Raw genomic sequence first — 24219 nt, forward strand, 5'->3', positions numbered from 1 at the left:
TTGGAATAGCAAGTCACATAAAGAAAAAACCACACCTTCTTTTAAAATTTTATAACATACACCACACCTTTTAACCTAAAGAAGACAAATACTTATTATAATGGTTTTCAACAAAAAGTTAAAAATATCACTGGAAGTAATTTATCTACTAAAAAATTGATTACAACAACAAAACTAAAATGACAGAACATGGTTAAAAGGGAATCTAGAAATATGGTAGGGTGGTTGACCGATTTCGAATTTTCCATACAATGAAATTACTTGTATACGAGCCCGTGCTGTGTGTATATTCAAAAATATATGAAATAGATACTAAAATATACGTAACTGGGTCAATATGACAGTGGATGACTATAGAAAGTGAAAATCATTATCAAACTTGGAGACAACTATAAATTCAACAAATAAACAAGATCTATAAGTACATCAAAATTATGCTATTTCCTTGACGTGCAACTATTTGCATCCAAGATCAACAAAGCACGTCACTATAAAAGAATCAATCCTAATTGAGAGGATTTAAGTGCACTCTTAATGTGATAATTGTAGAGATAATAATGAAGTTGTCCATTTCCAGGCCCAAACTTCAAGTCCTTTAAAAATGACTCATTCTACATGTTTTCTAGAGCATTAAACACATCATAATTTTTCTTCTTTGCTACAATGAGAATGTCATTCATCAGTTGTAGCAGAGGTGTCCTAGTTGACACGTTATAATAGGAGTAAGTAGCATTCAACATAGAGTAATTCGAATTTCCAAGAATAGAGGAGGGACGAGTGTAGAAACTATAGAATTTTGTAATCTCATGAGTCTTAGGGTTTTCAACCACATAGCTATCAATCACATCTTTAGTAGGAACCAACCAATGCTCCACATCATCTTCATTGAAATCTAGAACGACAACAAACTTGGACAAGTAACTTTGTAGAATACTTGTGACTATAGGGACATCATGCCTTTCCCTTACCGCGAAACCAGGAGTCACAATAGTCTCAGGCAAGCACTGTAATTTGATAGACCTACTCATAGTCATTCGAGCTCTAATCTTAGAGAATCCAATATTGATGAGCTTCTTAGGATTAAAGGACCTGTGCCAAAATTGGCAAGTGGCAAATAGAGTGGGGAGGAAAACCTCTGCAGTGTAGGTAGCTTGCCATATGTTCTCCAAATTCACTCTCATGGTAACCTCATTGATTAGAATAGGGGCAAGACTCTTCGACCAAAGATTCTTGTGGACACATAGAAAATCAATCTCTACCATCAGGACAAATCGATATGGAACCCTAATCTTCACATGGATCCCTGTGATGAAAGCCACCAGCTTGCTAGTGCTCTTAACCCGAACACTAATATGCCAATTCTTGACACTAAGAACTCCTTAGAGTAATCAAATCTAAACATCTTCTCATCATACTCCACATAGTTATTAGTAGGGAGGTTGTAAATCTTTGTAGAGGTCTCGTCCTTGTTGGTATCACAAGTACACCACTCATACTTTCTTGGTATATTATAAGGCTCCCACCTAACCTTAGACAAGGCAGTGGTATCCTCGATTGGGCCTTCAGGAAAATCGTGATTCGAGATGTCCTTGAATTGGCCTACTGGTTGTGTCTCCCAAAATGTGTGTTTTGTCCCCAAAGAAAGAACATTTTGTGCCTTCCTGCTAATATTTTCAATGGACTCATTAATCTCAATGGGAAAATTATCATTTGGGCTCTCCCCAGGAGAATATTTTCTCCATAGCATATCGATTAGTGACCCAAGAACTATTCAAATGGTTATTGAAAATAGAGAAAAAAATACCGATGTCATCACGCAAACATGAAAACATATATGAATTTATTACTGTCATAAGAGAACCCATCAATCAATTTTTTTTAAAAGCATAAGGATCCAATCAATAAAACCACACAAAAATGAAAATGGCAATCCAACAACAAAAATGTGAATAAAATCATCAAGCTATAGGATTTTTAGTGCTCGTTTTCGATGTTTCCCTTGGCTCGAGTTTGTGCCACTGAATTGTCTCCAACTGCTAATCCAAATCAGATCTTAGACACTCTCTAAGTTTTCATGAACTCTGTAAAATTCATGCCAAAGTTTCAAAGTCTTATTAAGATCGAGCTTATCAGAGATATCCTCTTAACAGCTGCAATTGGTGATCAACACGGAGCAACGAGGACCCTCGGTCAAGTGCGCAGACCATTGGCCCATGGTAACGCGCGTTGTCACGAATTAGCAGAATGAGAGGCCATTTCAAGAAATGCAGGCAGTTTCTAACAAGTCGCTAATCGCATGTTGCCAGGCAAACCCCTCAAAGAAGGAAAAGCCCCTAGCGCCCAGACCCGAAAAGTTATAAAATGTAATGGGTATAACGCCGATTCCATCAGAGGCGGGGTCCCACAAAGATCGAAAAAATATCGGAAGGGCTTCAAGTGGTAAGCAGTTTCAACCGAGTCCTGCCCGATGCCACACAATGGGTGCTACACGTCCGTCAAAAGAGAGAGAAAACTATTCACATCGGACGGGTAAACGTCATGTTACTTACCCACCTGATATGAATGATGACCATAGGATCTGGAGGCTCTAGATCGACGGCAGAGATGCAATCTGATGGATGACCAGATTCGATGGGGTAAATAGGCAAAGTTGTATAAGATTTGAAGTCCGACGTGGACGATGCATTGGCAGAAGGTCGTGTTCACGTGCATTCTTGGAGTTAACGATAAAAATGGTCGTTTCAAAGACGTCCAAGAGAACTGACACTCAGTTCATTATGAAATAGGTGGCCACCTCCCTGTGAGGCATTATACAGTGATGATGACGCAGAACAGAGGAATTCAAATGGACAGAGGCAAGGGAACCAGAAAGCCAGGAAGCGGAAACGAACAGTTAGAAATCAAATTGGCTTTAAAGCCACAAACTGACAAAGAAAGAAGCAAGAAGTTAGCAAGTAAGTTAGAAGCAGAAAGCTGAGAGCAGAGAACAGAGAGAAGAAATCGAGCTGACCTGCAGAAGCAAAAGGCAACATCAAGATAGAGACAGAGAGAGTCTGAGAGTCTGTGTACTCCAGAGAAGGCTTGAGAGGTTCAAGTGAACTCCTCTGTAAATACCTGTCATGTATTGAGTCTCAGATTGGACTCATACCATTGTGACCCATAGGAGGTCAAGAATCAGTAAAGAGAGTCTGTGTACTCCAGAGACTTCAGGAATCCAAGTACAGTCTTGTTGATTTCTATCTGTTGAGTGAAACTCAAATTGAGCTCACTGTTGTAAAAAATCTGCTTTGAAAACATAATAGAGAGGCCACCACTGAAGGCTGGACCAGGAGACGTAGCCCAAGAGTATTGGGTGAACTCCTTATTAAACTTGTTGTATTTATGTTTTTTGCCTATTGTGTTCTCTCTAACTGCAGTGTCTGTGTATTTCGCAATCTTATTGATCCGTTGCATAAAGTAACATAGGCACATCCATGCACATGAGTTTATAATACCTTATTGTTTGTCTTCGATAAATTTCATATCAAGTGGTATCAGAGCTCTAGGTTGTTAAGGTTAGACAAGCTTGTGCTAGATTTTGTTGTTGAATGCTAACTAAGACAAAGCTCAAATTAGGAGAAGGAGAATTGGTTGAAGCTAACCCAAAAATTGGAAGAGTCTACCCTAGGAGGAAAATGACCAAAGAAAGTCCCTTGGAATCAGACTCCCAGTTCATGGATAGTTTCATGACCATGAGAGCCATGGCGGAGGAAATGTATAGATAATTTAAGAAAGGTAGAGATGAAGATTCATTAAACTCCAAACAAGATAAAGGAGTAGAAGAATCTCTCCTCCATGACCATTCTAAAGGAAAAGGGAAAGAAGAAAAGTTTCCCACACCTCCTAATAGCCCTAAAAATAAAAAGAAAACATCGTTGATTAAATTAGATGTTAAATTTTTGATTTTCCAATATATGATGGAGAGATGAATACAGAGAAGCTGGATAATTGGATTAGATAGATTGATGTGTATTGTAGGGTGCCGAGCATTGATTCAGACAAAATTAAGATTCAGCTGGCCAGCCTATGCCTTGGAGGCACTGCCTTGGTATGGTGGGAAGGCAGGACACAAGCTGACATGAAGAAGCATGGTAAAATTCTTTCTGTCTGGAGTGAATTTGTTTTCACATTTAAAAGGAAATTTTATCCACTAGATTATATGCAGCAAGCCATGATGAGTTGGCAAACTCTTCGCCAATTAAAAGGGAAAAGTGTACAAGGCTACACTCAAGAATTTAGAAAAAGAGCTTTGATTCTAGGAATTTCTTTAGAGTCACCTGAAACTATGTTGAAGTATATAGGTGGTCTACACAACTATTTAAAACACACCATTCTCATGTTTAATCCCACTAGTATAGATGAGGTATCTGTTCAGGCTACACATCTAGAGGCTAGAAGCAAGAATATGAACCCAGAAGTTGGGGGATCATCAAAACCCACTGCAAGCAAGAATAAGGAAAAGAGAAAACAGAAATGGAAAGAGAGGAAGACAAATACTATAAAAAAGACCAAATCTTCATGCACTCACTGTAAGAAGGATGGGCATGATGATAAACACTGCTGGATTCTGTATCCGGAGATGAGACCCAAGAAGTTCGATGGAAAAAGAAGAAGACTGCTGCAGCTATTCAAAAGGATTTGGGGTCAGACTCAGGAGATGAAACAAAAATCGCAGCCATAGGTATAAAAGGTAAAAATTTTGAAGCATCTACTAGTAATTCTGCACAATCTACTGATAATGAAGAAAAAGAGAGGAAAAGACATGAGATTTTTCATATTCGAGTTATTTCCAAGCATCAAAAGATTGGTATTTTGTTTGATAGTGGCTCACAAATGAATTTAATCTCTAAAGAAATTGTAAAGAAGCTGGGATTATTAACCACACCTCATAACAAACCATATCCATTAGGTTGGTTATGTGATAAAGCAAAGCTACAAGTGACTAGGCAATGTAAACTTAAGTTTTCTTTTGGGTCAGCATTTGTAGATGGGGTTGAGTTAGATATAGTTCCTTTGGATATATGTGGAATTGTTTTAGGAAGTCCTTACTTGTATGATAGGAAAGCTATTTTCTATAGAGTTGAAAAAAAGTATCAACTCATTAAAGATGGAATCGAATATATTGTACGAGCTCATAAACTCAAGAATAATTATACTCTCATAAACTCAGCACTGATGAAAAGAATTATAAATTCATGCAAACAATTTTTACTTATGGTTGTAAAGGAAAAGAAACCTGATAAAACCATTATATTTGAGGGTTGTAATGCTAAACAACAAGCTGATTTAGAAAAAGTTGTTTCAAAATATGATATACTATTTCAAGAACCTAAAAGTCTGCCACCCCAAAAGGAAATACTGCATGATATTAATTTGCAATAAGATGCTCCATTGCCTAACATCAGAATGTACAGGTTGTCCGCTTTAGAGAATGTGGAAATCAAGAAGCAGGTATAGGAGCTACTCGAGAAAGGGTTCATAAGACCTAGCACATCACCATGTGGTTATCCAATTTTCTTGGTGAGAAAGAAAGATGGCTCATGGAGAATGTGCATTGATTACCGAGCACTGAATAAGATAATGATAAAAAATCGTTATCCCCTCCCTCACATAGATGATCTATTAGATCAATTAAAATAAGTTTTTTTACTTTTCGAAGTTGGACTTGCATAGTGGCTACCATCAGGTCAAAGTTGCAGAGCAAGATGCATGGAAGATTGCTTTCAAAACAAAGCAAGGATTGTATGAGTGGTTAGTTATGCCTTTTGGCTTAATTGATGCTCCTGCTACTTTCATGAGAGTAATGAATGATGTACTTAGGCCCTTTATTGATGATTTTGTGATTGTATATTTAGATGACATTCTTATATTTAGTAAAACATGGGAAGAACATTTGAAGCATGTCAAGCAGACTTTATATGTTTTGAAAAGAGAAAATCTCTATGTTAATCTCTCAAAATGTGAATTTGGAAAAACATCTTTGAATTATTTGGGTCATATTGTAGGGGGTGGTGAATTGAAGGTAGATCCATCTAAGGTTGCAGTCATTGTAAACTAGCATAAACCCAAATCTGCTACAGAGGTTAGAAGCTTCTTAGGAGCAGCACAGTATTGGAGAAAGTTTATTGCTAACTTTTCCTTGATTGCAGCTCCCTTACATGCTTTAACAGGAGTGAACAAGGTGTTTCAGTGGGGAGGAAAACAGAAGAAAGCCTTCGACACCTTAAAATAAAAGATTAGTACAACACCAGTATTAGCATTGCCTGATCTTCAAAGATCATTTGAGATCAAAACAGATGCCCGTGACTATGCCATGGGAGTAGTGTTGATGCAACACGGTAAACCCATATGTTATCATTCTGAGACATTTAATTCTGTAGTAGTTAATTATCCCACATATGATAAGGAATTGTATGCATTCGTACAGAGTGTGAAAAAGTGGAAGCATTATTTAATGGGCAAAGACAGTTATACATATTGATCATCAACCACTTCAATATTTACACTCCCAAACTAAGTTGCAGCAATCAAGACACTATAGGTGGATGGGTTTTCTACAACAGTTTCATCTTGTCATTAGATATAAAAAGGGCATACACAATAAAGTTGTAGATATGTTGTCAAGACCAATCATAAATGCATCTACTATACTTAAGCATAATTCAGTATTGCATGAAAGCCACATTGAACAGTATGCTCAAGATATAGATTTTAAAGATGTATATGCAACTTTAAGTCACGGCAAACAAGTATAAGAATTGGATTTTCATGTTAAGGACCAACTCTTGTATCATTTTGGAAAGTAATGCATTCCACAAACTGAAAGAGTAAATATAATTCGAGAAGCACACACCTCTCTAATATCAGGTCACTTTAGTGTAAGTAAAATAGTTGTACAGCTGCAAAGATTTTGTTATTAGCCAAAAATGAATGAGACAGTTTCTAGATATGTAAGAGGGTGTACTATGTGTGCTAAAAGCAAGCCCAATAATAGAAAACTAGGCTTGTACACTCCACTACCAGTTCCTTCTCATCCTTGGGAAGGTGTTTCCATGGACTTTGTTGGGAGATTGCCTAAATCTAGAAAAGGTCATGACTATTTATATGTTATTGTGGATAGGTTCGGCAAAATGTGTATTTTAGTACCTTGTAACAAATAGATTACAGCTAAACAAACAAAAAATTTGTTCTTTCATCATGTATGGGTTCATTTGGGATTACCCACTTCCATTGTATATGATCAAGATTCCCGATTTGTTGGGAAGTTTTGGTCAAGTTTGTGGGAATTTATGGACACCAGACTGAAGAAGAGCACAACCTTTCATCCACAAACAGATGGCCAAACAGAAGTGGTAAATAGGATAGTGATCCAGTTGCTCAGAGGCTATTGCAGCAAGAATCCCAAGCTTTGGGATGAACATTTATGTTATGTGCAACATGCTTACAACCGTGCTAAACATTCTTCTACATAGAGATCTCCTTTCGAGACCTATTTTGGTTTCACACCAAGGTCTCCCTTGGATTTTGTCTTTGGTAAAGACATAGCGGTTGATGGACATAGTGATGTGGACAAGGCAACCAAGTTCATTGAACAAATCCAAGAGATTCACTAGGCAGTACAGGAACAACTGGAAAAGAGCCAAGCCAAGTACAAGGCAAGGCATGACAAGCATCGGATTGAGCATAGTTTCCAAGTTGGTGATCAAGTCTGGCTGTATATCAGCAAGGACAGAATGCAAGGTGAAGGTAAGAAGTTGAAGCCAATAAGGTATGGACCTTTCAGGATACTTGAGAAAATTGGTGAGAATGCTTTTCGCCTTGATTTTCTAGCTTACATGCACATCTATTCGACAGTTAATGCAGAAATCTTGAGACTATTTGAACCTTCATTGATTGAAGATCCCAAAGAGTAGAGTCAATTGCCTTCTATTGATGATTTGTTGCCTGAATATCTCAATGAATTGTAGGAAGATACAGTCCTGGATAGGAAGGTAAGAACAATGCGTAGAGGGGATGTTGAGTACCTCAGGATTGGGCTCAAAGGTTCAAAACCAAGAAATGCAAGATGGATAGAAATTAGGCAAGCAAGGAATTTATACCCTCACTTGATTGATGCTTAAAACCCAACTTTTGGTGGTCCAAAAATATTTTTCAGTGAGAAGGCCGTGATTCGAATTGGATCCTAGAACACTCTCTAAGTTTTCATGAAATCTGTAAAATTCATGCCAAATTTTCAAAGTCTTATTAAGATAGAGCTTATTAGAGATATCCTCGTAACAGCTACAATTGGTGATCAGCGCAGAGCAAAGAGGACCCTCGGTCAAGCGCACAGCCTGTCGGCCCATGGTAATGCACGCTGTCACGAATTAGCAGAATAGGAGGTCATTTCAAGAAACGGGGGCAGTTTCTAATATGCGATTAGCGACAAGTCGCTAATCACATATCGCCAGGGAAACCCCTCAAAGAAGGAAAGGCGCTGAGCACCCGGACCCGAAAAGTTATAAAATGTAACAGATAGCGTGTCATTTCCGTTAGAGGCAGGGTCCCATAAAAACTGGCAGAATATTGGAAGGGCTTCGAGCGGTAAGTAGTTTCAACTGAGTCCCACCCGATGCCACACAATGGGTGCCACGCGTCCGACAAAAGAGAGAGAAAACCGCTCACATCGGATGGGTAAACGTCATGTTACTTACCCACCTGATATGAACGATGACCATAGGATCTGGAGGCTCTAGATCAACGACGGAGACGCAACCCGATGGATGACCGGATTCGACGGGGTAAACAGGCAGAGTTGTATAAGATTTGAAGTTCGACGTGGATGATGCATTGGCAGAAGGTTGTGCTCGTGGGCATTCTTGGAGTTAACGGTAAAAACGGTCGTTTCAAAGACGTCCAAGAGAAATGACACTTAGTTCATTACGAAATAGGTGACCACCTCCCTCTGAGGCATTATATAGTGATGATGACACACAGCAAAGGAATTCAAACGGACAGAGGCAAGGGAACCAGAAAGCCGGGAAGCGAAAACGAATAGTCAGAAAGCAGATTGGCTTTAAAGCCACAAATTGACAGAAAACAAAGCAAGTAGTTAGCAAGTAAGTTAGAAGTAGAAAGCTGAGAGCAGAGAATAGAGACAAGAAATCGAGCTGACCTGCCGAAGCAAAAGGCAGCATCAAGACAGAGACAGAGAGAGTTTGAGAGTTTGTGTACTCCACAAAAGGCTTGAGAGATTCAAGTGAACTCCTATGTAAATTCCTGTCATGTATTAAGTCTTAGATTGGGCTCATACCATTGTGACCCATAGGAGGTCGAGAATCAGTAAAGAGAGTCTATGTACTCCAGAGACTTCAGGAATACAAGTACAGTCTTGCTAATTTCTATCTGTTGAGTGAAACTCAAATTGAGCTCACTGTTGTAAAGCTTTGCTTTGAAAACATAATAGAGAGGCCACCAAAGGCTGGACCGGGAGACGTAGCCCAGGAGTAATGGGTGAACTCCTTATTAAACTTGTTGTGTTTATGTGTTTTTCCTATTGTGTTTTCTATAACTACTTCAGTTTCTATGTATTTGCAATCTTATTGATCCGTTGCATAAAGTAACATAGGCACATCCATGCACATGAGTCAGTAATACCTTATTGTTTGTCTTCAATCAATTTCGGATAAACTGCCCTACCAAAGCGAGGCCAACGAGTCTAGCTAATAGAAGCCGACCCATAAATAATGGCTCTATGCATTGATTTTCATGACAAATAAAAGTGATCTATTCCTTTCCTATTGTATGAAAACTAGAAGAATGTTCACATGATCTGTACGCAACAAATGAATGTTACAGTGAGAGTGTGCCAACCCCTTCAAAATGTAAAGGGTCAAAGGCATTCTCCCCTCTCTATGAAGAATTGAAATGAGTCTTGTGATCCTCACATTCTAAATGCCTAGAGAACTACCTTTGCATGGGCATCCATGGAATATAATGATTTTTTTTCAATTGAATAAATATTAGACATAGTTTAACTCTAGATTTATTAAACTTTGAGAGTGATCAATTCTCACAAGGTGAAAATCTGTTTTTTGAATACAAAATTCAAGAAAATATTTGCACCTTGAGAGATTTGAGCCCTCTTGACATATTATAGACCCAAATTTATGATGAATCTAGGTTGATTGATTGAAATTCAAAGAGGTTCCTAATAAGAAAAATAAAGCAACAATATAATTGTAAAGGCTAAAATCTACTAGCTTTTAAGAAAATAAAAAAAAATCAAGTTGTTTTCATTTCCATTTTATTATCTTTATATTCACAATTTTAATATGTTAATTTTTTATTTATATGCCACACACTTAAACCATATAAATTTGTATATTTGTAAACAATTATACCAGAATAGAAGTGCAATATTTTAATAAAATATAAAAGTTAAACATATGTATATTAAAAAATATTTTATGTTTTAATTTTTGTTATATATATATATATATATATATATATGTGCAACTTAAGCGACTTGCTAATGGGAGGTCATGGGACAATTCTCCTAGGTGCTTTTGGGGTTCTTGACAAGGTGGAGCAATCATCGATGTACCATATAATCTTTAAATTTTATTTTCATTTATTATTTTTGAATATATATGTGCCTATGAGAGAGTTAACTTTTATTTATATCTTACACATTTGAAATATATAAATTTATATATTTATAACATATATAAAAATTGAATATATAAAAAAAACCTATATAAATAAATAAATGCTTTAATAATTATTTTTAATATTATTTTAAAATTTTCTTTATATCATACCCACTTAAATTATATAATTTTATTATTATTAGTATTATAAATAATCATAGTAGAAGAAAAATATTTCACTAAAATATAAAAGTTATATATATATATATATATATAGTTTTATTTTAAGTGAGTAAAGAAAAATTGTATTAATATAAAAAGTTTTAAATTGATAGCATATCATGGTCATCTGATAGAACCAGCTTAAAGATGATCATAGATAGAACAAGCCTAAGGATGGCTATGAAATAAAGTACAAAACACATATAGAAAGCGAAGAAACAAAAATATTGGAATCACATAGCTTGGGGCTGATCACCAGTGCCTCCTTTCTCTCCATTCTTCTTTACTACGTCGGTTCAACCTTCTGGAGGTGTGGATACCAAAGCTACCTTAAGATTGTTCTGACAATCTAAGGAGGCATCCTTGTCAGAGTCTTAGGAGGCTAACTCATGGGCACACTTCATGGAACCCATTGGAGCATTATTACTGAGTTCTTCTCTTCTGGTTGAAAAAACTTGGATCTCTTTACTTCCTTCCCAAGGCTTTTGAAGATTTGAGTTATGGGCCTCATCCGATGGGAGCATGTCATGACTAGACTCATCATCTTCCTGGTTCGAGGAAGAAGAATCCTCCTCTTCTCGAGGAGGCGGGATGCATGGCTTCCATGATTTAGATATGGGATTCCATTTCACTAGTTTTTTAGAACAATTTTTTTGAAGATAACTTGTTTGATGGAAAATTCGACACTGAAAATAAGTGTTCTGGTAGTTCAACTGTTGGGTCCAGTCAAAATCACCTATTTTAAATTAATTTTACTAGGCAAGCCTTTGCTGATGTCGAGTTCTACAAAAATCATTCCATAGGTGAAGACTCCACACTGGCCTCGTGAGGGGTTTGCTATCAAAAAATGACCCAAGGTGTTTCCAATATCCATAAACACTAAATAATGCCATAGATTGGCCATCAAATTCAGGAACCTAACCCAAATGGGTATCTTTTTTATCACAACTATGGATGGGTCAAAATATGGGAACCAAGGGTCCAGGAAGAGCCCATATTTTCCCATAAACCAGGGCCCCTTAGAAAGATCATTATGATAATCTGCATCATTATAAAAAATGAAGATGAAGAAACCCTTAGAATAGAATAGGACCTTGCATGCCTTGGTTCAAGTTGAATGGATCCATTTGTAAAATGGTGTTAGACTCAACCTTCTCACCAGTGGCTTCCCCAACATCGATCTTCTTTTGAATCCCAGGAAACACATAGGATAAGGCGTTGCATCTTCCAGGGTTTTAAGAAAGGGCTCTTGCTCAACATATGTAGCTTCTCCATCAGAGGGTTCTTGTTTAGTGGTCGCAGCTTTACCGTTACAAGGCTCTTTCTCAACAATCGTGGCTTCTCCATTGTAAACACCATTCCCATTCATGAGTAAACCCTTGTGTTTGGATTCATTAACTTCTTTTGTTGTGGTTCCTTCCTTTGTGTAGTATGGGGTCCCACGTTTGACGAAACTAATATTAATATTTCCAATAGCGGGAACATATTCGCGCTAATTTTTTACTTTGACGAGAGCCCATCCCTCAATTGCAGTGGGCTCCTTTGTTAAAACAAGGATGGAATGTTCTAGGAAACCATATTTGGTAATAAGTATATTCTTCATCGGTGTCATGTTGCAACCCCTGTTGTAATGCCCACAGGTTGTTGCAATGGTCGAGCAACACGGGCACGTCCACCAGGTGTGCCTAAATGATGAAACGAACAAGTGAGCAAGGGCAAGACACGGGCGCAGGCGAAGAGCTGAGGGCGACTCGACAAGTTGGCGGTGCGAGGTGTGGACGACGAGTTGGCGAGAAAACTTATAGTGGGTGAGTGGTCCCACAAGGGTGCATCCCACCCACGAGCTAACTTAACAACATGGGCGAGCCGACATATTAATAGGTGAACCGATGCGAGTTTACAGTTTTGGTGGGTTGGCCAAATGCCCCCACACATCAGGAAAGACTATAAGAACTCGACGGATAGTTGGAGAGTGGAAAAAGGCAACAAGTACAAGCTCCGCACATGATATAGCTCTGTGGTGGACAAGAGTGAGGGTGGTGGATGAGCCTGCATGACGGGTAGACTAAATGTTGAACGGGCAGACAAACAATGTGCAGGGCGACAAGGGTGTGTGCACCTGCCGGGTGAGGTCGCAGTTATAAGAGGTCGTTCGAAGTCATGGTAGGGCGTTCGGGCGCACGCTGAGTGAACTGTAGTGTGAGGTCATGACAGGGCGTGGGCACCTAACATTTGGTGGATCGTTTGAAGTCACGGTAGGGCATTCGGGTGCACGCCGGTTGAGCTGTCATGTGAGGTCAAGGCAGGGCGTGGGCGCCCAACGTTCGAAAGGTTATTCGAAGGCACGGCAGGGCGACTCATGGAATGAGCACCCACCGAACGAAGTTTGACACGGTGAAGTGTTGCGATGGGTGAGGCTGCACGACGAGTCATGCAGGTCTGAACGAAGGCAGCGTTCAAGGTGTAAACAAAGGCATTCGACTGAACGGTGAAAACCTGTATAACGCCGGTTGAAGGCTTTCCTCCCGGTGAATGTAAAAACATATTTTATAATAAAAATCTCACTTGCATATGTTTTACATGTCTTCTGCTAGTGAATGTTATTTAATGTATTCCACACATTAAATGTTTAATTATGGTTAACGAAGTGAATGTTAGGTGTAGTTTGGGAAACATGTTAATGAATGAAAAATTTAAGTGTTTGGCCGATGCCGCATGAAAACCAATTTACGAAAAAAGAATTTGGGGCATGACAAGTGGTATCAGAGCTAATTGCAGAGACTAGGAATTTGGTCTATCCTCTTTTTCCACCACATCTTAGCATCCTTCGTCAAGAATTGAGCAGCTACTTTCACTTTGTTTTCCTCATCGGATAATCCCAAGCGTTCCAAGTACTGTTCCATATCCCATAAAAAGTTTCCAAGAGTTTTCACACTCCTGGTTCCATCATAAGAATACAGATCTTTGACTTTGGCATGAGCCACACCTCCACCTGAGTTGTGTCTCACAGCCTTCTTCAAAACCACAATCTCATCCAGAGCTTGCCACAATTTCAAGATTTCAGCCAAACCTTGATCTCTTGCTTCTCCAATCTTCCTGACTTCTTCTTTCACTTGTGTATACTCATATTCTATATACTCGTATCGGCTCTTAAGGTCTTCAAGTTCTTCCTTCACTTTTGCGTAGCCTTCATGTTCGACCTTCATTGAAGTTATGTCAGAACCCAAATCCTCTATTCGTTCCAATACCCGTTTAAGAAAAGATTCTCCCGCATTATGACTAGATTCACATGTCACAATCTGAGGTTCATCCACCATCTCTGCCATTTGCCTTCTTTGCGATCTTGTGTAGACCATAAACTTTCAATCTGAATCACCTTTTAGATTCCTTCGTGAGCCTGGTTCGACTAAATCAACCTATGATACCACTTGTCACGTTAGTGCAGTGGGATCAGCTCCTCGTCACGATTCTTTGAATCAAGATCTGATACCACTTTTCATGCCCCTACACTGGCATACTCTTCCAGCTGCACCCTTTTCTTTTTAACAATACTAACGGTCATGGACTACACCTACTTTCGATAGTCAGTTTATTTTCCAATTTCACCAAGTACATTCATTCATTATAACACAACAGAAACTTTCTTTAAACATTAATAGCCTTGAATCAACATTAACATAAAATGTAAAACAATATAAAGGGAGGGGCAACTCCCTACAATGAGCTTGCCCAATATAATATATCAAGTTACAATCTCTAGGTAAACCCGAGAATTTACACTTAGAATATTTCTTCTCTTCGGCACCTCGTTCAGCTTGTCTCGTCGAGTTGGGCGCGTCCAACTGGCCGCCTGAACGACTCGTCGACCAGCTCATCGTTTGCCCACACGTTGATCCGAACGCGTTCAACTATTCACCAACCAACATTCACACATCTCATTCACCCATCACCTTCGCACGCCCTCGGGCAACTCCTACGTTTCCACCAAACGCTCCGTTCAACTGGGTGCCCTCATACGCCCTACCATTTCACTCGTCGTACATTTCTACTTGAACGCTTCGTTCATCCAGATGCCCTGCCATGCCCTTCGTTCAACTGTCGTTCACCAGGATGCCCTTCCGCGTCCTCGCCCGACGTTCGACTAGATGCCCTGCCGCACCCTCGCCCAACATTCAACCCGTTGTTCACTCGGATTCCCTGTTGTTTCGTCGCTTGACGTTCGCCTAGACACCCTACCGCACCCTCACCTAAATTTCAACTGACCGTTTAGCTAGATGCCCTGCCACGCCCTCCGTTCGACTCATCGTTCACCTGGACACCCTGTCGTGCCCTCACTTGACGTTCGACCGAATGCCTTGCCGCGTCCTCACCCGACGTTCCACCGAATGCCCTACCACACCCTTGCTCGACGTTCGACCGAATGCCCTGCCATGCCCTTGGCTCGTTCAGCAACTCGTGTTCGTGTGCACCCACCCACGCCCTCGACCTGTGCCTTGGCTCACACTTCTCGTTTCGGCGTGAGTGCTTCAGCCCTCGACCACCTGCACTACGCCTTTGTGTTTCAGAAATCCTTTGCACTTCACCTTCGCCTCACACCTTGGATGCTTTTACTGTGTGGTTGTTTGATGATGCCTTGGCCAAATGCTAAGCTCACCCATATATATGGCTCACCCTCCATGAACTGTCACGTCCTCATGCCCGGCTGACCCACCATACTTCGCCATTTTAATTATTTCAACACGTCAACTCGCCCTTCAGCCGACCCAATGCTCAACCATTGTTCCCGTTCATTTGGTTGGATTTGCTTGTCTGTCGGCCCACTGGGACTGCACCTCGGCCTATAACCAAATGACCCAACACTTAATCACATTTCATGTTTTTCCTCCACTGCATTGTTGCTCCCTTGGCTCGTCGCCCTCGCATGCCCTCGCCGTGTTGCCTGCAGCTCATGGGCATTACATACTCCCCCACTTGAAACCATTGTCGTCCTCGATAATATTCCATCCCAACAACCATCCGTCACCAAGATATCATCCACACAACTGTGTATATGGGTAGTCTAGATGTCCACTACTCAACCTGCTCTCATGCCATAGATATGCCACTATGCTGCAAAGAATCATGTGCTGATACCCCTCATGTCGGTGATTAGTTGGGTAGCTAATCCAACCATGCATTTCCTCCACAATAACTCATTCCCCACATCATCATGACTATCCACTGCATGCTATCTGTTAGCCTATGTCATCTCACCCCTAGATGCCTGCTCAAAGTGTTTGGAGACTCACTGCCATGAGTAGCTAACAATGAGCCTCATGCTCTATGATAGTATAAGATGATGAGGAGGGAGTCAATCCTGAAGGCTCTCCCTCACATATCAACTCAATCCACCTATCCAGATCCTCCACTTCCATTCTTTGCAAGTATGCCTCCCGGTCTTCCACTTGAACATTTGGCCTCACATACACTTTGTCATCGTCATCCTCCACTACCTCTAGCCTCCTAGATAGATCCAGGATGCTATCCGACAATGCCCTGATAACCTATGACTGCTCCATAAGTTTTGTCTCTGCAACCAGGGAAAATTTTAAGAACCCCCCCTAAATTTATAAATATAATAAATGGGCGAATCTCCATGGTATATAGGAAAAATGGAAGGTGATTTTATCAATAATATAATATTTATATATAATTTTTTGGCGAATCTCTCACCAGGCATGGCGAATATTTTACTCAATTATAAAATCTTGTAAGATCTTGGCGAGTCTTTCACTAAATAATAAAACTTTGTAAAGTCCTAGTGAATCTTAGCATAGGCTACATGCTAGTTTAATTCCCCCATTTAAATAGGCTACATTCCAGGTGAATACCATGGGTCAATACCATGTGCCATTTTGGTGAATACCATGGGTCAATACCATGTGCCATCTTTATTTTTATTAATTCGGTTAATAATGGTTTTTTGCATGGTATTAATAACAATCTAGTCCATGGTATTTGTCCCATAGTATTTTGGCCATAGGTTTCACCTAAATATAACCCATTTTTTGAGTGTTCGTAAATATAAGGTGACTTATGGAGTAAATATAAAAAAATATTTTATTTGTTTACCATACCTCTATTTTTATTAATTTACCATACCTCTTTTACAAATATGGTATTTGGCCAATAGGATTCACTTAAATAAAACCTCTTTCTTGAGCCTTCATAAATAGAACGAGGGTTATGGACTAAATATAAAAAGAGGTTTTATTTATTTACGATACGTCTAGTTTATTTATATTTTTATTTATTTACCATACCTTTTGAGTAAGTATAAAAAGACGTTTTATTTATTTACCATACCTCCACTTTACTTATATTTTTATTTGTTTACACCCTTACATGTATATAAGGTGACTTATGGAGTAAATATAAAAAATGTTTTATTTATTTACCATACCTCTCATTTATTTATATTTTTATTAATTTACCATATCTCTTTTATAAATATGGTATTTGACCCATAGGATTCACTTAAATAAAACCTATTCTTGAAAATGGGCGAATGGATTCACTTAAATAAAACCTATTCTTGAAAATGGGCGAATAGAAGGTTGTAAGTCCTAATTTCAAGGGCTAAATTTACCTTTTTTACCCTCTCCCTTAAAATAAGGTGGGCTATTTGAGGTGATTTGTAAAAATGTACTATGATACAAAATATTCGCCCACTAAAAATTTAAAACCCCTTAATTTCGCCAAAGGGCGAACATTCGCCCCTAAAATTATCCTTGTCTGAAACAGACAAACAATTATAGATCTCTTCACATTTCTTTCCATCCTCCATACTCATTGTTGTCAGCTTACGCTCAGCCTTAGTTACTCCCACGGTCGGTACACCAATGGGTACATCCTCTCGTCCGTCGTAAATGTACAGTTTCCTCATATGGGGAACATTCATCACATCAAATTCCTTCATGAATTATATACCCAGTACAACTTCATAGTCATCTATCCACACCACAGTGAAATTGACTTTCCCTGTCCATTCACCAAGTGTCACATCCACCTTTTTAGCTACACCAATCATAGAATCTGGAGGAGAATTCATTGTCTTCATTTGTGCTTGCACCGGTACAAAATTCAGCCCAATCCTTCTCACAATATCCTCACTCATAAAGTTGTGAGTTTCTCCACTATCTACCATAGTAAGCACATCCACACTCCCAACTTTCATTTCAACATACTCCAATCTATTCCTCTCAGGATCTCTCCTAGAGACTGCTTCCATGGCCACTGCAGCTCCCAATATCTGCATAACCCCTACGAAAGTTTCTTCTTTCTTCGCATTGGACTATGTCATGGCAGCCACCTTTGGTCTAGAAGGATAATTCTTCACTATGTGTGGTTCCGCACATATCCAACACTTCAAGGGTTTCTTCGTCTTCGACTTGTCATTCGATCTCGAAGTCTCCTCTTTCGTAGTCTTCTCTTTTGGTTTGTCATACTTCTTCTTCTTCTCATCAGAACCTTCATCAAAGTGTTCTACCAAACGATCCATAGTAGCAAAAGCCTCCTCAAGTGTCTTAATTTTTTGTCTCTTCACTTCATTCCACGCCCAAGGTTTCAGACCTATGATAAAGTTGAATACCTTGTCCCTTTCTGCCATGTCTAGAAGTTCCAAAACTGCACTTGTGAACTCTCGCTGGTATGCCTGCAAAATTCCCATTTTCTTTATGTACTTTATCTTCATCATTGCATCCCATGTTTTGTCTTGTGGACTGAAGTGGGTTTGCAAATCCTTCTTCATTTCATCGCACGAAGTTATGTCCCCAGCATTGCCATTGGCAATTTGGTCTGTCCTTCTTCGCCACCACATATTAGCATCCTTCGTCAAGAATTGAGTAGCTACTTTCACTTTGTTTTCCCAATCAGATAATCCCAGGCACTCCAAGTACTATTCCATATCCCATAGAAAGTTGCCAAGAGTTTTCACACTCCTGGTTCCATCATAAGAATCTGGCTCTTTGACTTTGACATGAGCCACACCTCCACCTGAGTTGTGTCTCACAACCTTCTTCAAAACTACGATCTCATCCAGAGCTTCGTCAAGAGCTTGCCGCATTTTCAAGATTTCAGCCAAACCTTGATCTCTTGCTTCACCAATCTTCCTGACTTCTTCTTTCATTTCTGTATACTCATATTCCGTATACTCGTATCATCTCTTAAGGTCTTCAAGTTCTTCCTTCACTTTTACACAGCCTTCATGTTGGGCTTTCATCGAAGTTATGTTAGAACCCAATTCCTCCATTCGTTCCAATACCCTCTTCAGAAAAGCTTCTCCCTCATTATGACTAGATTCACCTGTCACAATCTGAGGTTCCTTTGCCATCTCTGCCATCTGCCTTCTTTGCAATCTTGCGTAGACCATAAACTGTCAATTTGAATCACCTTTCAGATTCCTTTCATGAGCCTGGTTCGACTGAATCAACCTTTGGTACCACTTGTCACATTAGTGCAGTGGGATCATCTCTTCATCACGATTCTCTGAATCAAGCTCTGATAGCACTTGTCACACCCCTACACTGGCGGTACTCTTTCAACCGCACTATAGGAGGTGCGGCACCATCGACCACTTTCTTTTCACCTATACTTGCAATCATGGACTATGCATACTTTCTATACTTAGTTAATTTTTCACTTTTACCAAGTACATTCCTTCATTATAACATAGCGGAAAACTTCTTTAAAAATTCATAACCATGAATCAACATTAACATGAAATGCACAACGGTATAAAGGGAGGGGCAACTCCCTGCAATGAGCTTGCCCAATATAATATATCAAGTTAAAATATCTAGGTAAACCCCAGAATTTACACTTATAATATTTCTTCCCTTCGTCACCTCGTTTAGCTTGGCTTGTTGAGTCGGGTGCGTCCACTTGACCACCTGAACGACTCGTCGACCATCTCATCATTTTCCCGCACGTTCACCTGAACGCGTTCAACTGTTCACCAACTAGCATTCACACATCTCATTCACCCGATGCCTTCGCATGCCCTCGGGAAACTCCTATGTTTCCACCGAACGCTCCGTTCAACCGGGTGCCCTCACACACCCTACCATTTCACCCGTCGCACGTTTCTACCTGAACGCTTCGTTCACCCAGACGCCTTGCTGCGCCCTCCGTTCAACCGTCGTTCACCCGGACACCCTGCCACGCCCTCGCCCAATGTTCGATCAGACACCCTATCGTGCCCTCACCCAATGTTCAACCCATCATTCACCTAAACGCCCTACCACATCCTTGCTCAACAATTGCCCGGATGCCCTGCCACATCCTGACCCGACATTCAACCGACCATTCAGCCGCACCATTCATTCGACTCGTCGTTCACCTGGATGCCCTGCCGCGCCCTTGCCTGACGTTCGACCAAATGCCTTTCCGCACCCTCGGCTCGTTTAGCAACTCGTGTCCGTATGCATCCACCCACGCCCTCGACCTACGCCTTGGCTCGCACTTCCTGTTTCGGTGTGAGTGCTTCGGCCCTCGATTTCCTACACTACGCCTTTGCATTTCAGAACTCCTTCGCACTTCACCTTCACCTCACGCCTTGGATGCTTTGACTGTGTGTTGATTTGATGATGGAATGACTCCCAATGCCATCCCACTTATACACATGCACTGCCATGGAGTGGCACATCGGCTCGCCAAACCGACCTCCCGTTCAGCTCTTCATTTCAACATTTTAACATGTCAGCTCACCCCTCTGCCGACCCATCGTTCAACTGTCATGCCCATTCGCTTGGTTGGCTTTTCCCGCCTGTCAGCCCACCAGGACCGCACATCAGCCTATAAACCAAACGATTGCAAAGACTAGGAAAGTATGCAGTCTGAAGTTATGGAGAAATCATGGATTCATAGTCTGGGTTTTGTAGACTTGGTGGTTCATGGCAAGACCATTCAGGCACTAGTGGACATGGGGGTCACACATAACTTCATGATGACACAGTTAGAAAGAGAGGTTTGACTGAAGATTTTCCCATCAAATGTGGAAGTCAAGGCAGTGAACTCAAGAGCTAAAGTGGCGGGTTTGGCACACGAAGTGCCTGTGCAGATTAAAGATTGGCAAGGTCAGTTGGACTTCATGGAGATGGAGATGAACGATTTTGATATGATATTGGGGTAGGATTTATTGAAGGTAAATAAGGAAATTATTGTCCCCTTCTGTGATGAGGTTATGCTGATTGGAAAATCATAGACTTGGACTTTGCCTACTCATAACCAAAGGAAGGAAGTCAAGGTGCAACATGTTTCTGCACTAAGTTTGGAGAAGGCTATGCGAGAGTTAGACGTGGAGACATATGTGGTTGTGATAAGAGAAGTCGAAGGCGATGATGGAGTGGGGACACTTGTTCTAGCTGAGAATTCCAAGGTGCTGGGTAAGTATGCACATCTGATGCCCAATGAGCTACCAAAGAAGCTTCCACTAAGCCGTGCAGTGGAACATAGCATTGAGCTTGAGCTAGGGAAACAACCTCCGGCTAAAGCTCCTTATCGATTGTTAGGACCTGAGTTGGAGGAGTTGAAATGACAGTTAAAGGAGTTAACTGATGTAGGTTTCATCAGACATTCAAGGTCTCCCTATGGAGCTCCAATATTGTTCCAGCAAAAGAAAGATACGAATGAGCTACGGATGTGTTGTGATTATTGTGCTCTCAACAAGTAGATGATAAAGAATAGGTATCCTTTTCCATTAGCTGCAGATTGCTTCTATAATCTTGTGAAATATTGAGTGTTTTCCAAACTAGACTTGAGGCATGGGTATTATCAGGTGCAGATAGCGGAAGGGGATGAGAGGAAGACCTCGATAGTAACAAGGTATGGAAGCTTTGAATTCCTTGTTATGCCATTCAGGTTGTGCAATGCTCCTGCTACATTTTTCGCTTTGATGAATGATGTCTACGTCCATAATTGGATTCATTCATAATAGTATACTTGGATGATATCGTGGTGTATAGTGATAACATGGAGGATCATAAGAATCACTTGGCACTAGTGTTTGAGGCGGTGAAGAAGAGTTAACTGTACTTGAAAAAGTCTAAGTGTGTGTTTGCTCAGACCGAGATTCTATTCCTTGGACACATTGTGGGGAAAGGGTACATATGCATGGAGCCGAACATGGTGAAGACGATCGAGGATTGGGTTGAACCAAAGAATGTCCATGATTTGAGGATGTTTTTGGGCATGAACAACTACCAACAGTAGTTTGTAGAGGGGTACTCCAAGGTGACATCATCACTGATAGACCTACTGAAGAAAGACAAGAGATGGAGTTGGGCGGACAAATGTCAAAGAGGCATTTGATGGTTTGAAGAAGAGGATGGTTACAAAACCAATACTGAAGTTTCCGGACTTCGAGCGACCATTTGAGGTACACACAGATGCTTCATATTTTTCCATAGGAAGGGTTCTTATGCAGGATGGGCATCTAGTGGCGTACGAGTGTTGGAAGTTGTGGGATAGAGAATGGAGGTATCTGATCCATGAGATAGAGATGATTGTGATCATTCACTGTTTACAAGTATGGAGGCATTACTTGATTTGGAAGCCTTTTGTTTTCAAGACTGACAATGTTGCAGCAAGTTATTTTGCATCACAACCAAAGCTGTCAGCGAAGCAAGCTTGTTGGCAGGACTTCTTGGCAGAATTTGACATGACTATTGCGTACAAGCTGGGTAGACTCAATGTGGTGGCACAGGCCCTTAGTAGGAAGGGACAACTAGTAGCAGTGGAGGGGGAAGAAGACTGAGAAGCACGAAGTCGGAGTTGAGTACAGATGTTAGAAGAGATGCAGAATAAGCTCAAGGAAAGCATTAGACTGATACTAAGGCACATAATATAGTGAAGAAGATAAAGGAGGGGAAGACATGAAAGTTCTTTCTCCGAGATGGATTCTTGTTGTTTGGAAACTGAATCTAGGTTCCAAAGTCATCTGGTCTTGGGAGGCACCTTTTGAAGGAATGCCACGATTCTCCGTGGGCTGGCCACCCAGGGCAGCATCGTTCTTTGGCATTATTGGAGAGAGCGTTCTTTTGGGAGAAGATGAGAGAGGATGTGGAGGAGTATGTACATACGTGCATCATTTTTCAACAGGACAAATCGAATACTCAGAGGCAAGGAGGTTTGTTGTAGACTTTACCGATTCCTGAGAGACCATGGATGAGTGTCTCGATGGTCTTCATCACTCAGTTACCGTAGGTACAGGGGTATAACGGGATCATGGTCGTGGTTGATCATTTTTCCAAGTATGTTGTCTTTGTTCCAACAAAGATACCTTATGGAGCCGAGAGGACTGCAAAGTTGTTCTTCAAGAACATAGTAAAGTATTGGGGAATGGAGTTGAGTATTGTATCGGACTGAGATCCGTGATTTACAAGAAAATTTTGGACCACATTGTTCAAGCTAGTCGGGACAGATTTGTTGATGAGTTCGAGTTACCATCCACAGATAGATGGGCACACTAAGAGGATCAACACATTGCTGGAGGATGACTTGAGAAATTATGTGACGGCTGATCAAAAGAATTGGCCTGAACTCTTGGATGTAGCTCAGTTAAGTTACAACATACAAAAGAGTTCTACTACATGGTACAATCCATTTGAGTTGGTGAATGGATAGATGCCAGTCACACCGCATACCATAGTGACATGAGGCTTGTTGAGGAGTCTTGATGCGAAGAAGTTCATTAAGGCTTGGGATGAGACCTTGGAGTTAGCATGGGTGCACTTGCACGAAGCTGCAAGGATAATGAAGAAATGGGCAGATAAGGACAGAAGGGATGCACACTTCAGTGTGGAAGACATGGTGTTCCTCAGGATTACTAAAGATCAGTTTCATCCACCTAAGGGGATTGCGATATCGTTGAAAAGGAAATATGAGGGACCATTATGGGTGAAGAAGCGAGTGCTGGAGGTTGCCTATGAGTTGGAGCTTCCACACCATATGCATATGAAGCATCCAGTTTTACATATCAGTAATTTGAAGAAATGCAGACTTGATGTAGAACATCCAGAGAGAGTGGAACCACCGAGGGGACCAGCCATGATTGTTGATAGGCCAAACCTTATGATGGAGAAGATTTTGAATATTCGGACAATAGAAATTGGGAGTCACATGAGAAAGCAATTTCTTGTCAGATGGAAGGATGCACTGGAGGAGGATAGCTAGGAAACAGAGGACTCACTTTGGAGATGGAAGAGAAAGATTGCGAAGTACGACAGGAAGCTACAGAGGATAGCCGGATTACCGAGGATGGCAATGACCTTAGGTGGGGGAGAATGTA

At 40.6% G+C, this 24219-nt stretch overlaps 1 pseudogene; it reads right to left on the bottom strand.

Moving 5' to 3' along the window:
- Positions 1-488: 488 nt before the first annotated feature.
- On the bottom strand, positions 489-1747 carry LOC149144825 (glycylpeptide N-tetradecanoyltransferase 1 pseudogene; annotated as a pseudogene).
- Positions 1748-24219: the final 22472 nt, after the last annotated feature.

The sequence above is a fragment of the Pinus tabuliformis genome, chromosome X (assembly GCF_031772625.1).
Source record: "Pinus tabuliformis cultivar Carrire ecotype Pingquan chromosome X, CPIR1, whole genome shotgun sequence".
NCBI lineage: Eukaryota > Viridiplantae > Streptophyta > Pinopsida > Pinales > Pinaceae > Pinus > Pinus tabuliformis.